The sequence below is a fragment of the Buteo buteo genome, chromosome 5 (assembly GCF_964188355.1).
Source record: "Buteo buteo chromosome 5, bButBut1.hap1.1, whole genome shotgun sequence".
In the NCBI taxonomy this organism is placed as follows: Eukaryota; Metazoa; Chordata; class Aves; order Accipitriformes; family Accipitridae; genus Buteo; species Buteo buteo.
In genome coordinates this window covers 15,072,354-15,087,156 of record NC_134175.1, presented here as the reverse complement: position 1 = coordinate 15,087,156, position 14,803 = coordinate 15,072,354, and the positions used below count along the sequence as shown (strand labels likewise).

At 45.6% G+C, this 14,803-nt stretch overlaps 1 protein-coding gene across 4 annotated transcripts in view; it reads right to left on the bottom strand.

The window, feature by feature from the left end:
* Positions 1 to 14,803, bottom strand: part of ERBB4 (erb-b2 receptor tyrosine kinase 4) — a 662,107-nt gene that overhangs the window by 368,313 nt on the left and 278,991 nt on the right. The gene's annotated exons all lie outside the window — the stretch shown is intronic.

Here is a 14,803-nt window from a genome sequence, read left to right as displayed (position 1 = left end):
GCTCTCGCCACTCTAAGGTACCATTAAATTCATGCATTTAAGAAAAGGATTTCAGTAAGGATCCCACAACTGGAAAGATGACCAGAATTTTCTCAGGTATAAGAGCACATCTTTTAAAGGTGTAAATACAATCCCTCCAGGCCTGAGGCAGAGAGCTGTGCCTGTGATCAGGGCCAAGAAGGAGCTTTGTCTCCTTCAGGATTCACTGCCTGCACCAGCTGACGGCAGACCTACGGGTTCCTGCCTGGTCCAGCCCCAGGGGCTCTGCTCTGCTGGGCTGGCAGCCTCTCAAGAACCACCCTTCCTCTGCTGCTCCTGCTGTTTCCTGCAAGAAACAGCCTACGAACAACCTCTCCTATTATAATTTCCACATTTCAATTGCTAGGTTTGGCCCCAAACCAGAAATGCAGAGGCAAAGAATAATGAATATTATAAAAACAAACGAGTTGAACCCTCCAGAAAGAATCCACTCAAGTTTTGAGAAATGACTCTGGGTAGATGAACATGAATGCTCATATCGGCTGAAGGAGCTGCAAGACGGAGGCTGGCTTCACCCCGTTAGGATTTTGGGACGCCCAAACTAAGAGCAGATCCTTGAGATGAGTGGTGGCAGTTCTTGAGGGGCCCCCACCCCAATCAGAGAACTGGATTCCCCTGCTTGGAAACATTGTACCGGGTTAGTCCCAAGCTATTTGCACAGCATCAGCTGCAGTCCAGCAGAAAATACCCTATGGCCATCCGTCACTACTGCACACTCACAGACTAAGCTTTCCTGTTTCGCTTAAAGGAACTTTTCTAGAGTGCTATTGATATTAGACATTGAAGCCTAAACAGACTTGCTAAAATAATACATCTCCTATGCCTGCAACAGAGGCACTCATGAAATACAATGAAATCCTTAAAAGACAGAGAAATGCGCTTCTTATCAGAGAACAAAATTCCCAAACTTCTAACAGAAAAGGGCCAACCAAAAGAATACATCATTCTGCTCAGTAAAACATTTTTTCTGCAGACTGAGGCAAATACATTCTAGAAAATTATTGAAGTGTATTAAAATCCTTTTTTTGGATGTAATAGCTTTGTTCCATTTTGCCTATAATTTGTTGCATATAGGATGTGTCATTTAACTGTATTTTAAGGCTAATTTTTTCACAGATATTCAAAAGACGTAGGTGTCTGATTTTCATTCATTTTTAAGAGTACCTGAAACTCTACTCAGCCGTGCTGAAACACTCAGTCAGAAAGCACGCTGCACTGGGTTAGTATCTATTCACTGAAACGCAGCATGCTGCTAATACATGAACTTAGCATACACTACGTTATTACACAACAATGAATCGAGGTCCTAAACGATGGCATTTCAGATTAAGATGTAAGAGACTTTAATCACATTTATTGACTTTGCTCCCAAGGCAGAGTCAGCTTAACACACCTGCAGACCCCAGGGCACAGCCACTGCAAGCTGCAAGATCTCCAGCTCCTCTCTCTTGCCCCATCAAAAAAAACCCCAACAAACCAAACACTGTCTGCAGGATGCATTTATTTAGGCGGTTCTGCTTCAAGGTGGAACAAGGTCCCTTGAATGCAGGACCTGAAGTAGCCTCCTCTTGCTGGCATTACAGCATGTGATTCCCCTTATAAATTTAACAACTCCCATCCATCCTGAAACTCCACTCGCCATTATGACCAGAAGGTTGCTCCAAAGCCTCTGCCCTCTGATACTCAAGACACCTTTTTTTAACCTAAACTCAGTCTGTTCAGCCTTATCTAACTCTGTCCTTTTAGCCGTCATACTTCTTTTTATTCTTGTGCTTCTTCCTTCCCCACCAGCAATCTTACTTCCTTTCAACCCTCTCTTTACTGCACTTACATGACTTAACTCATCTAAATAGGATCCCAGCTTGCAGCTAGCAAGTGCACTGCATCTTTGCAGCCAAGCTCCTAGCAGCTCAGCTCACGCAAATTTCACTTGCTTACACTGATCCCACCTTTCTGTTACCATACAGTATCTATTTCCACATCTTTCATCAGAAGCACTACATCCTCCTTTCTGCTGCATGACATTACTTGCTTTAAAATAACATTGTAACCTTTCATTCGTTTCTTACCGACCAAACACTCAGTACTTTAGCTGGGTATAGTACTACAGCGTTATGCCTGTAAACCCTGCAAAAGCATGCGACATTTAAATAAAACATAGTAAGGCATAAAACTGAACTGCACATCTGCACATCACTAAACGAACTGACCAAACCAGTCCCACTATTGTCCTAATTCAATCAGAAATTATGCTGTTGATGATGACAGTGTGAGGTGGTTTGATTTTCAATAGAAAACTATCCTGAGGTGAAGGAGTGAAGTTAAGCCAAAACTATCAACAATACTGTTAGCTCTCCACAGAGGCATGCAGATTGCAGTCTTGCAGAAAGCGTCGGTGCTGAGGGTGTCCTGATGGACCAAGGACGGGGGACAAACCCTCCCTGTGCTATTAGCATGTGCCATGGTTTAGGTGTAGACTTGACTGGGAGATACCTGGACAAAAATTATTGTTGAGTCAAAGTTTGCACATTGAGATGGGTATAAGATCTTACAAGGTTAGTGTAAACACATGTGTATTTATACATTCGTGGTTAAGTGCACCCACACATTTACTGCATTGGTCTAATAACTTAAAGCACTCCTTTGGGATGTGGGAGACAAGGAGAAACTCCTACTCTGTTGTTTTGGGGGAGAAATAGACACAAAACTGGATATTTAAAAGTAATGTTTATGTTACCATAACTTGCTACCCAAGATACAAGGGCTTCATTATTAGTTTTGTACAAAGCTGAAACCAACACTCAGTCCATTTCACCAGCAAATGAAAAATCAAACCCAGATACATCAACCCCCCTCAAGCACCATTCCTTAATCCCTAGCAGCTTTTTACTACAGCGTAAATCAAATTGCACAGGTGGGATAGATCTCACATCCCTCTTTGGGGCACATCAATATGAAACCGATTAGTCCATAAGCCGTATGGCAGCAGTTTCCCCCCAACTGCAGCCTTGCAGATCACAGTGAGTTACGCTGTCGACTACTGATGGGGTTGTGCCACGCAGCAGCCCAACGCCTTCCCTGCTGGACATCAGACTGCTGGGCACGGGGAGGATTTGATCAGATTAAGGAAAGCTCCCATCCCGGGAACTTCATAGCGAAAGCCAGGCTAGTGCTGCTTTTCCCCAGGGTTTTGGGGGCAGCAGGAGCAAGATGTGGGCACAGGAGCAGCAGAAGTGCAGAGGACCAACTCTGCATCCCCATTTGCCCCAAAGCAGGGATGCCCTCAGCATCCCCCAGTGCTCCAAAAGCAGTCAAATGGGCAGATGGGAAAAATTCAAATGCATTTTGGGCAGTGGTTTCGCTCCAGCACTTGTCCTGTGAATCGGTTCTGCCCGTGATGAATAGGTGTCTTTGATCAGAGGTTAATTTGCAGCAGCATTCGCTGCCCTTCAGTCCCAGACACCTGTCCGCAAACTGACTGCCCCCACAGCAAGAAGGAGTGGGAAGAGTCTTCGGGATGAACGGCTTAAAATAACAATTGCCACACTGCCAGTTATTTTGCTGCATGCACCCCGACAACTTTCACCTACTCAATAAAATATGTACAAGGAAATAAGAAAATAACAGTATCAATACAAAGTATCACCTTCTGTAGCAAACACAGGAAGACAGCCCCAGAGCGGGGAAGGCATGTCCTTCAATATTTAACTTCTTCACTCTTTGTTCTCTGTCTCAAGTTGAACAATACGTTAATTACCTGATGAAGCGTTATAATTACTCTAACAGCTCTGCTCTTAGTTATAATTACTGCATCAACCCTTTCTTTTTCATATGCTTCAATCTATACCTATTACATTGTCATGATGAAGACACATTAACATTATAATACCGTGTAATTAGCTGATGAGCAATTAAATTATTCCACTGCTCTTGTTCCTCTTTGCCAAGAGGTTGCTTTCCAAGTGCTATTATCTTCTTTTTCTTTGGTTTGCTTCAGAGGTTGGTTTTTTCCCTCCATTTTAAAAAAGGACCTCATATACTTTATTCAAACAATGTAATTTAAAATTCTGAGAGAGGATGGTAGTTAAGGTCCTAGAAGATGCTAATGTATTTAAAATATTTTAAACTTCTTTCCTCTTGAGTTCAAACTGGTTTTGTTTTCTCAAAGCTGACCAGAATAGGAAAGTGTCAGAGAAATATTTGTGTAAAAAATAAATGAATCATTAATTGCTCCTTTAAAACACTTCAAGCCACATCATGGGATTATGCTAATAGGGAGGAAACGGAAAAAACCCCCAAAACCTGTTTTTGGTTTTATCCTCGTATTTATGTTACTTTATACCTCAAGGAAAAAAATGGAAGTATTTTTTGCACTTTATTTTTAACACCCTGAAGAAAAATGTTGACAATAAGCTCAGCATAACTATTCAAGAAGTCTGACTCAATTTAGAGAGCAGCATCAGCAAATTCTCATAGCATATAGGAAATCTCCTAACAAACACTGTGCAGTACACAATAACACTGTGTAGACTTTTTTTATCTCTAGCACCTATCTTGATTATTACCCTGCCTTGTAGGTCTCATTTGCTTTGTCCTCTCACTTGATTTTTGTGGCTGAAAATTGCTCATTTGGTTTTCAGTCAATGCAAGCGATTCGTATGTTATTGTATAGCCTCTCCTCTCTCGCTCTCCTGGCTAAAATAATTTTAATATGCTTGTAAAACGTCCACAGCACTGCATTGGTGAAAACACTGGATGCATCAGTTTTAGGCGGCACAGTGCTGGCTAGCTTCCATTCTGGGATTATTTCTTTCTTCTTTTCAGCCATGCTCTACTGTCATGGCTGTTGCACTTCAATCAACACTTTGTAATCAAACAGTTCTTTCGATGTAATAACACAGAAATATGAGCAAAGTGCCTTGGTACAATGTCAGAGTAGACACTGGTGATGCAGTCTGACCCCAGACACTTGGGGAGCAGTCTATCACCAAACAGCACTGACTTTCCCCATCCACCTACCAAACTTTCCACAGGGGGGTTCTCCATCTTTCTCCATTTGAAGAGAATGACAACTGCTTAAAATCATGCCTGTCATTTGCTATATTGATTAAATTCCTCAATTTCAGACCTACCCACTGAGTCTTCTGCTACCTACCATAGCAAAGCCAAATTTCTCATCTTCATGCTCAAGCTGTTACTGGGCAACATTCTTTATTTGCTGTAGGCACCAGCCCTTGAAGTGCTCAAGCCTGTGCTTGCCTTCATCTCTACCCAAGAAAACCCTGAAGGACCTAACTAAATTTGTCCCAGTGAGGATTACTAAAAATGTATGGCATCTGAATAAACATACAGAGGATGGAAAGTTGGCATGAAGGAATTTTTTTTTACTCTTTCCAGAAGGCTTCATGTCTCTGCAACACCTGCGTCCACCTCATTATTAATAATGCACTCAACGGTGTTCAGCATCCATTCCCTGAAGCCTGTCTTGGTCCTGTTTGCGCCCCATCCCTGCCACCCCAGCTCTTTGTCCTCCAATGCAGGGACAGGTTTCCACATGAGCACTCTGCTTGCATGAAGGGTTGGAGTTTGCTTGCCTCCTCCCTGCGTTAGTCCTAACGCTTCTGGGTGAGGTGTGAGACTTTGAAGGCTTTGTCAGATGGGAAAGCACCAGGAAAATCAGTGTTTATCCTCTCTGATGCTACTGCTGCTTCCCACAGTGCTCAGGATAGACTGCGTTAATCCCAGACAGAGGTACCAACGGCTCAGCTCTTGCAGCCATTCAAACCTGTGATCAGTTTTGGAAGTTTCTTTTCATCTACTGGCAACTCTCCTGCTTTTAAGTTATTTTTAAATCATACAGATCAAGGATATGTTATTTGTCTTATCACCCTCTTATTTTCCATGAAAACTCGTATTTATTTTCTACAAAGTTCTTCGCAGAGATACTGTGAAAGCACAAGACAGTGCTGCAAAACAATAAACAGAGCTGAAAAGAAGCACACAGGGGCTGATGCCTTCCTGTCCTCTGATCTGCCCCGCGGCCCCATCTCTGCATGCACAGGTCACAGCATCGCTCGCATGTGGCCACATCTCTCACACCGCAACCCCGGCAAGCTCCACGCCAGCCCTGAAGGAGCTACGGGTTGGTGTTGCCATCTGGGTGCCTGCAAGCTGCCTCGCACATGAATAAAGGAGAACAGGAGCATCACGAACAGGCAGCAATCAGTGCAGCACTTTTTTGTTCTTGATATCTCTATCTGCTGGAGCAGGGATAGAAAGTTCAACACCTTGGCAATGTGTTGCTGTTTCAGGCTCTTTTGGCAGCGCTCTTTCCAAACAAAGCCATTTGGCAGATGTGGCACACAAACATAGCCAGCCTGCTCATTTGTTTAGCCTCGATCCTTACTCATCCTCTAAGGACTCTGCACAAGCAACATACACACCTTGGACACTCAGGTTTTATTGCCGCAATTTCATTTGTAGCAGAGCTTCTGGAGACTGGCCCGGCACACAGAGCTGGTGCGGGTACATCCTGAACACCAATGGACCTGGTGCCTTCATGCAAAGGTCTCCCCACTGGCTGCCTCCAGAAGAAAAGCACAGCTTTTAAAAGTTTTCTAGTCTCCCCTGCCGAGTGAACATCACCCCAGCAGCACTGGGATCCTGCTCTCCCAGTCAGGGATATGGCTTTTCTTATAGTATTGGCTAAATTCAGAAAAAGATTTACAGGCATGTCCCACCGTCTGCTGGGGTCACCAGCTGAAGAGCTGCACTTTACACTTAATTTTCAGAAGAAGGGTCGGCTTCAGTCTCCACAGCTACGCTGGACTGATCTTACCTCTCTCTCCCCATTCCCCAACAACATGCTTTTTTTCAGCACTCGCAGCTTTTCAGCTTTAAAAAACATCTCATCATTTTTGCCCATGCCCTTTATTTCCCAATGTTGTTTTAAACTGTTTGCACATTGCCCCTGGTATCTCAGCGGGTGAGCACTTTACAAATAAAATGATGAGGAGGGTTAAAAGGATGCGACTTGATAATTCACACTAGTAGCAGCCAGATGTCTTATTGCCTTAGAAAGAAACAAAAAGGAGAAAAAAGATCATCCTCATGTGGGTTTAGTTGTACACAGAACACTTTAAAAGTGAAAGCAAAATAATACAGCAGATGCAAAAACTGAAAAGCTTAACACAAGCGAGCTGAAAACCAAATGTACAAAGAAATGATGAAACATGCTTCCTCACACTAGTCTACGTCATCGGTACCCGCATTCAGTAAGGTTTTGGTAGCCTAAACCTCTCTTCAAGCAAACAGCTTCTGCATACTTTTTTGCTAAAACAAGATAGGTTTTTCTAGTTGCTAATGAAAAACAGGAGATGCACATCTTTGCAGCATGGGTTACAGGAACAGAGAGATGGCATGGGAAGAGCAGATCCTGCCTTAGTGCACTTCACTGAGTCTCCTGCACCACATTTACTGCAAAAAGCTGGGTTTCTAGCTTGCCTTTGCAAAGAAAAAGCACAAAGAGAAGAGAAAGCCACGGGCTGGATAACACGGTGCTCCTCTTACAAAATAACATACTGCTGTACTATGGCATTTAAAATAAAGTTATCACACGCAGTATCAAGCTAAGTACAATTCAGAGCAGAAAGGGACCTACAGACCCAGGCTCTCCTACACCATGGCAGGTGGGAGAAGCAGCAGGCACCTACCCAGGGGCTCCAGGGTCCAAGGAGGGGAACCAGAGGGTCTTTTGCATTTTTACATGATCCTCTGACACTGAACTGACCTGGAGCAGCAAAAAGTCTCATCTTAAGATCATGTAATTCAGAATAATTTGATAAAACACAAACCAAATGATTTAAAAGTATCACTCCCCATTTCAAACCTCCAGCTGAGCTGTCATTTGGGTATGCCATACAATGCCCGGCATTCAGGGTGTCTCAGCCCCCGTTGGCAGCTTGGGAGAACTGTGGCCCCACTGGACCTTGGAGGACTGAATGAAAAAATCCATCTCTCCAAAGACCCCATGGCAAAGTCAGACCAGACTGTCACCCCTCCATGCCGCTGAGACACACACACATGCCTGGGCACTGGGAAAAATTACGCTGCCATCTCACACTGGTGGGAGGGAACATGGTGGAGACAAAAATCGTGCCAAAGGCTTTGCAGAAAAAAGATCTTTTCCTTTATAGGAACTGTGAAATGCCATAAAGCATTTCCAGGAGCATGCATCTGAGAGAGTGGGGGTTAGCTGTAAGGCATGGAGGTGGAAACGGCCATGCACAAATCTCAGGACTGTAAACGTGATCACCTTCTAAAAACCGTCTGAAGCCTAGTATTAAACCTAAATCTAGTTCTGCCTCAGTAGCAATAAATAAAATAGTAATACTACAGGTACTGGACAAGTTCAAACTTGTAGGGAAAATAAAAAAGTGACTGTAGTATCTAAAGGTGCTCTTTTTTTCTTGTTTTCCTCCTCTTTTAATGAAGACGACAGACATTCACTGAGAACCTAAGTTAATGCTCCTTGAGGCCAATTTTCCATTGAATTTCACAAAGCTGTGGGTTTTGCTCCTGGTGAATCTGCTGGTAGTTTCAAGAACGGTCTCTTCAAATGCACAGGTTGCAAGCTTAAATGTGCCTCCGTATTTATTCAACCCTTTGACACGACACTTAGGAAAAACTTGGGCGCTGACTGTCAGTACTCCCAGATGCACAGGGACTAAGTTCCCTCTGAAAACATACCAAAAGTTAAGTTTGCGGGGTCCCAACTCCAAGAAACCAGCTGCTTAGCAGATAAAACCTTGCACAGCACCACTGGCATCAGTTGAGCTCAGCTAACTTATACTGGCAACAGATCTGGCCTTTAGCACCCAAAGGTATTTACTGAAATCCCGGAAATCATTTAGTTTGGACAGAGCTTGTATGTCCAGTATTGATATTAGGACAGGGGTTGTCATACATCCAGATAAAATCAGGATACGCATCTTTGTGGTTCTAGAAATTATTTACAGAGTTAATATGCCTAGTATTAGGATTGGAGTTATTAGACACCCAAATAAAATCAGGAAACAATTCCATGATTCATCCTAAAAGGATCTTGATAAAACGATAAATTTTTGTGCGTTTCACCCCAGACGCAATACCTGCACCAGACCTAGCCAGGGCCCCCATAGCCAGCAAGGCACTACTGACTGATTAAGGCACATACAGCTACAATACTAGAGCTGTGCGGTGGGAGTGAGGGGTTTCTAGGGTTTTGTGCAGGTCACTGGAATATCTCAGTGGGGCCATCTCTTCCCTTACAGCTCCAGAAAACTGCTGTGCCCAGAAGACAGGCGCAGCCTGGAGCACTGCCCAGGACATCTGCCTGCTGAGGAGCAGCACCAGCAGCCCAGCACATTCCCAAACCACCACACCTCTCCTGCTCTCCAGGGGTTTCCCGCAGCGCCAGTAGCAACTGAACCACACTCCAGCAACTCCACTACCTGTAATGATGGTCTCAAGAGGCATGCACGAGCCAAAGCAAGGACAAGAATGGGCTAATAACACAGAGTTTAATCACCACTAGAATTTTATGACTCCATTTCAGGTCAGTAAGGCAGGAGAAAGCACTCCACGCGGAGAAGTTCAGTGAAGAGCAGGGTAAGCAGTGTTTCAGCTGCGTAGCTGGCAATTACATAGGCATGACAAGGGGCAAAATGAAATGCATCCTTGCACCAGTCCTTCCTCCTTTTACATCCCGGCTACCATTCCTTCCTTTATCTGGAAAGAGCGTAAACTGCTTACTGGGTTTCTTGGTCATGGTATCATTTCTTTGAGAAGGGTTGTGGTCAAGCAAGAGAGTGCCACACCAGACTCATTCCAAGATTAAATAAGTGAATATAATTTTCAAAGATGACACGTACATATTCACATGCTCTGTCCTGAAAAAATAAAAGCAATGTTGAAATGGCTTCTACCTTTTATTGTAAAGCTGTGAGGAGTAGCAGAACTAACTGAAATCGTCAACAGGAACCGTGTTCACTTCTTCGTGCATTAACTCCTTCCAATAACCAACATGGGAGAAGGGGGATTCCTCAGACCCGCCATGCAAAGGGAAATTTTCTTCACCAACACTACCCACAGTACTATTAATTTTAAGCAGAAATCTTATCCTTTACATGGCACATGAAAAAAAACCAGACAAAATCTCAACCATCTTGACACAGACACCTATGCTGAGCATTTAGGATGATTTCTACCAGAAGATCAAGGCCTCGTCAGCATGCCAGATGTTATTTTTCGAAGGCAGAGGAATTCAATGCCCATTCAAATCTACGAGATTGTACAGAGAGCTGGAGAAAAAGACAACTGTCACTGTCAGGCATTTCTTTCCATCTCCACCATTTAATGCATGGCAGCGTGCCTTGACCAATGCTGTACCTTTCAGCTCCCACCACAGGGGAGGCAGGAGGCCTGGAGACAATAAACGCTGAAACCAGTGGGGACAGACGCTGCTCCTCCTTTGGGATAAACGGGAAAAGCAACCGGGGCCAGTAACCAGAGCATGGCAGATGCCACCAAAACAAAAGGCATGTCCCTGTCTCGGCTGCATGGGGGGAAGGTCTGCCAGCATGGTGAGGGACAGCATGTGCATAGGAAACCGAAGACCCCAGAAAAACTGAGGAAGAAGCAGAAATACAAGGCAAGAGCCCCTGTAATTGGAGGAAATCCGGCCCCATGCAAGGACAGCATACGCTGGCTGAGCAGTGACTGCTGGGTGAAGCTTGGAAGAGTAACTAAAGAAATTACCTCCTCTTATTTTTGAAATTCCTTCTGCGTTCAGAGAAAAGAGCTTTGGGCAGTGACAGATGGTCCCTCGTGAGTCTCACTGTGTTGGTTTGAGGCTTTGGACGTGTCCAGCCAGCCCGTCTGTGCTACGGCCCTGCAGCAGTGGTGTCAGCAGAAGGTGACCAGGGGCAAGCGTTCGCAACCCAGACACATCCCAGGTGGAGGACGCAGGCTCTTGACTTAAGCTGTGTCCTGGTTTCAGCTGGGATAGAGTTAACTGTCTTCCTAGTAGCTGGTACAGTGCTATGTTTTGTGTTCAGTATGTGAAGAATGTTGATAACACACTGATGTTTTCAGTTGTTGCTCAGTAGTGCTTAGACTATAGTCAAGGATTTTTCAGCTTCTCATGCCCAGCCAGGGCACCTGACCCAAACTGGCCAACGGTGTATTCCATACCATGTGACGTCCCATCTAGTTTAGGAACTGGGAAGGGGGGGGCAGGGATTCACCGCTCGGGGACTGGCTGGGTGTCGGTCGGCGGGTGGTGAGCAATTGCCCTGCGCATCATTTGTACATTTCAATCCTTTTATTACTACTGCTGTCATTTTGTTAGTGTTATCATTATCATTATTAGTTTCTTCTTTTCTGTTCTATTAAACCATTCTTATCTCAACCCAGGAGTTTTATTTCTTTTCCTGATTTTCTCCCCCATCCCACTGGGTGGGGGGGGGGAGGGAGTGAGTGGCTGCGTGGTGCTTAGTTGCTGGCTGGGGTTAAACCACGACAGTCCTTTTGGCGCCCAACGTGGGGCACGAAGGGTTGAGATAACGACAAACCTGACCAGAGCTCGTTAAAACAAATTTGTTTTAAGCGTTCATTATGTTGATTTACGTATTTTTCGAGTTGTTGCTCTGGTTTTTAAGGCTCTGTTATGTATCACCTCGCTTGTTGTATGTAGTTCCTCTTCTACTGCTTATCATCCGTGGGAGGTGGATTAAGGTTTTCGCTTTGATGTATGGTATAACTCTGGTTTATGGTATGATAAAGTCATCAGCTGTGGGATTAATCCGGTATTTGCATTTAGCATTGTCACCTTTATACTGTGGGAGCCATCTGTGGGAAACTATTAATAATTATACCATTTACCTTTCCTCCATGGAAAACCAGTCTGTGGGTGGGGTACCTTTCTTCCCCTCTCCTTTCTCCTTCAGTCCAGTTACAATGGTGTTTGAGAATTTTGAAAAATTTGAATACTCCTGGAGCGTTGGGACTAGCACGGTCCTAGCCCTACTGCTAGGAATTAGCATACTTCTGAATGTGGTTCAGCTCTCGTTTAAGGTTAAACAACTATTTAAGAAGATCACCCAGAGGTGTGCCCCAAGGCTGGATAATTATGAGTGGCAGGGTGTGTGGGGTAGCATGGGCAAGTACCTAGGAAAGTGGGCACCTCCAATGTTTTGGAAATTCACCCCGGAACAAGTGCAGGATCCAGAAGAGCTAGTAAAATATTTGGAAGAGGTATGCTGTCACCCCGGCAGCTCCAGAGAGATACAAATCACTGCAACATGCTGGGGCCTGGCCCATGCCTATCAAGTCCTGTTCAACACCACTCAGTACCCTCAAGGGGAAGAGAAAGTCTCTGGACCTAACAAAACGATGAGCACCGTGGCCACCCAAACCTTGGCAACAGGCGCTGCGGCCCCTCCAGCCCCGGCAAGGAGCATTGCAGGCACCCAGACCTTGGTGACAGGCACCGTGACCCCTCCAGCCCCGGTGACGAGAACTCGGGCTACCCAAACCTCAACAACAGGCACTGCAGCCCCTCCAGCCCCGGCAAGGAGCACAGCAGCTACCCAAACCTCGGCGACGGGCACTGCGGTCCCTCCAGCCCCAGCGACGAGCACTGCTGCTACCCAAACTTTGGCGACAGACACTGCAGTTATCCAAAACCCGGTGAGGGATACTGCAACTGAACCAGCGGACCAACCTGCACCAGCATCAGTTGCCCCCGTACAGAAAAAGAAATATACAAAAAAATCAGTTCGCTTAGCGAAGGATGAAGATGAACCAGGGTCATCATGGGAACCGGAGGAAGAGGCAGAACCAGAGGTAATAACCCGGTCCCTATCCTTGAGTGAGCTGCGGGATTTGCGAAAAGACTTTGGCCGCCGTATAGGTGAGCATATTATCACCTGGCTCCTCCGATGCTGGGACAATGGGGCTAATAGCTTGGAATTAGAAGGTAGGGAAGCCAAGCAGCTGGGATCGCTTGCCAGGGAAGGTGGCATTGACAAGGCAATTGGAAGAGGGACACAAGCCATCAGCCTCTGGAGGCGACTCCTGTCAAGTGTGAAGGAAAGGTACCCCTTTAAGGAAGACGTTATATGTCAATCAAGCAAGTGGACCACCATGGAAAAAGGTATTCAATATCTGAGGGAATTAGCTGTGCTAGAGACAATTCATCATGACCCGGACAACCCACAATTACCCAAAGATCCAGATGAAGTCCAATGCACACGACCCATGTGGCGGAAGTTTGTACGGAGCGCACCATCGTCCTATGCCAACGCATTGGCAATAATGGCCTGGAAGGATGAAGAGGCACCGACAGTGGAGGAAGTGGCTCGCCAACTCCGTCAATACGAAGAAAATCTCTCCTCCTCCCTACAAGCCTGCATTGCAGCTGTGGAGAAGCTGTCTGAGGATTTCCAGCAATTCAAAGAGGCTATGTCCTACTCCACACATGTAAGGACCAATGTCTCAGCTATTAGGAGTGAGCGTTCCTCTGCCCAAGAGAAAGAATATAGAAGGTACACACCGCGAGGTGCCCTGTGGTTTTACCTATGTGATCAGGGAGAGGACATGAGGAAATGGGACAGAAAACCTACCTCGGTCCTAAATGCACGGGTACGTGAACTGCGAGGAAAAACCACCACAAAAGGGGATTCTACCAGGAAAAATGCCGCTCCAGTTTCCAAACAGAGTAGAAGGGCTGATTTTATTTCCGATCCTCTTGAAGGGACTTCTGAGCCAATTTTACGAGAAGTGAATACTGAATACTCTGACCAGAATTAGAGGGGCCCTGCCTCCAGCCAGGTGGAGGAAAGGGATAACCGGATCTATTGGACTGTGTGGATTCGATGGCCTGGCACGTCAGACCCACAGGAGTATAAGGCTCTAGTAGATACTGGCGCACAGTGCACTCTAATGCCATCAAGTTATAAAGGGGCAGAATCCATTTGTATTTCTGGTGTGACAGGGGGATCTCAAGAGTTAACTGTATTGGAAGCTGAAGTAAGCCTAACTGGAAATGAATGGCAGAAACACCCCATTGTGACTGGTCCAGAGGCTCCGTGTATCCTTGGCATAGACTACCTCAGGAGGGGGTATTTTAAGGACCCGAAGGGGTATCGATGGGCTTTTGGTATAGCTGCCTTGGAGACGGAGGGCACCGAACAGCTGTCTACCCTGCCTGGTCTCTCTGAAGACCCTTCGATTGTGGGGTTGCTCAAGGTTGAAGAACAACAAGTGCCAATTGCTACCATGACGGTGCACCGGCGGCAATATCGCACCAACCGAGACTCTCTGATTCCCATCCACAAGTTGATTTGCCAACTGGAGAGCCAAGGAGTGATCAGCAAAACTCGCTCACCCTTTAATAGTCCCATATGGCCAGTGCGGAAGTCTAATGGGGAGTGGAGACTAACAGTTGACTATCGTGGCCTGAATGAAGTTACACCACCGCTGAGTGCTGCCGTTCCAGATATGCTAGAACTTCAATACAAACTAGAGTCAAAGGCAGCCAAGTGGTATGCCACAATTGACATTGCTAATGCGCTTTTCTCAATCCCTCTGGCAGTAGAGTGTCATCCACAATTTGCCTTTACTTGGAGGGGTGTCCAGTACACTTGGAATCGATTGCCCCAGGGGTGGAAACACAGCCCCACCATTTGCCATGGACTGATCCAGACTGCACTGGAAAAAGGTG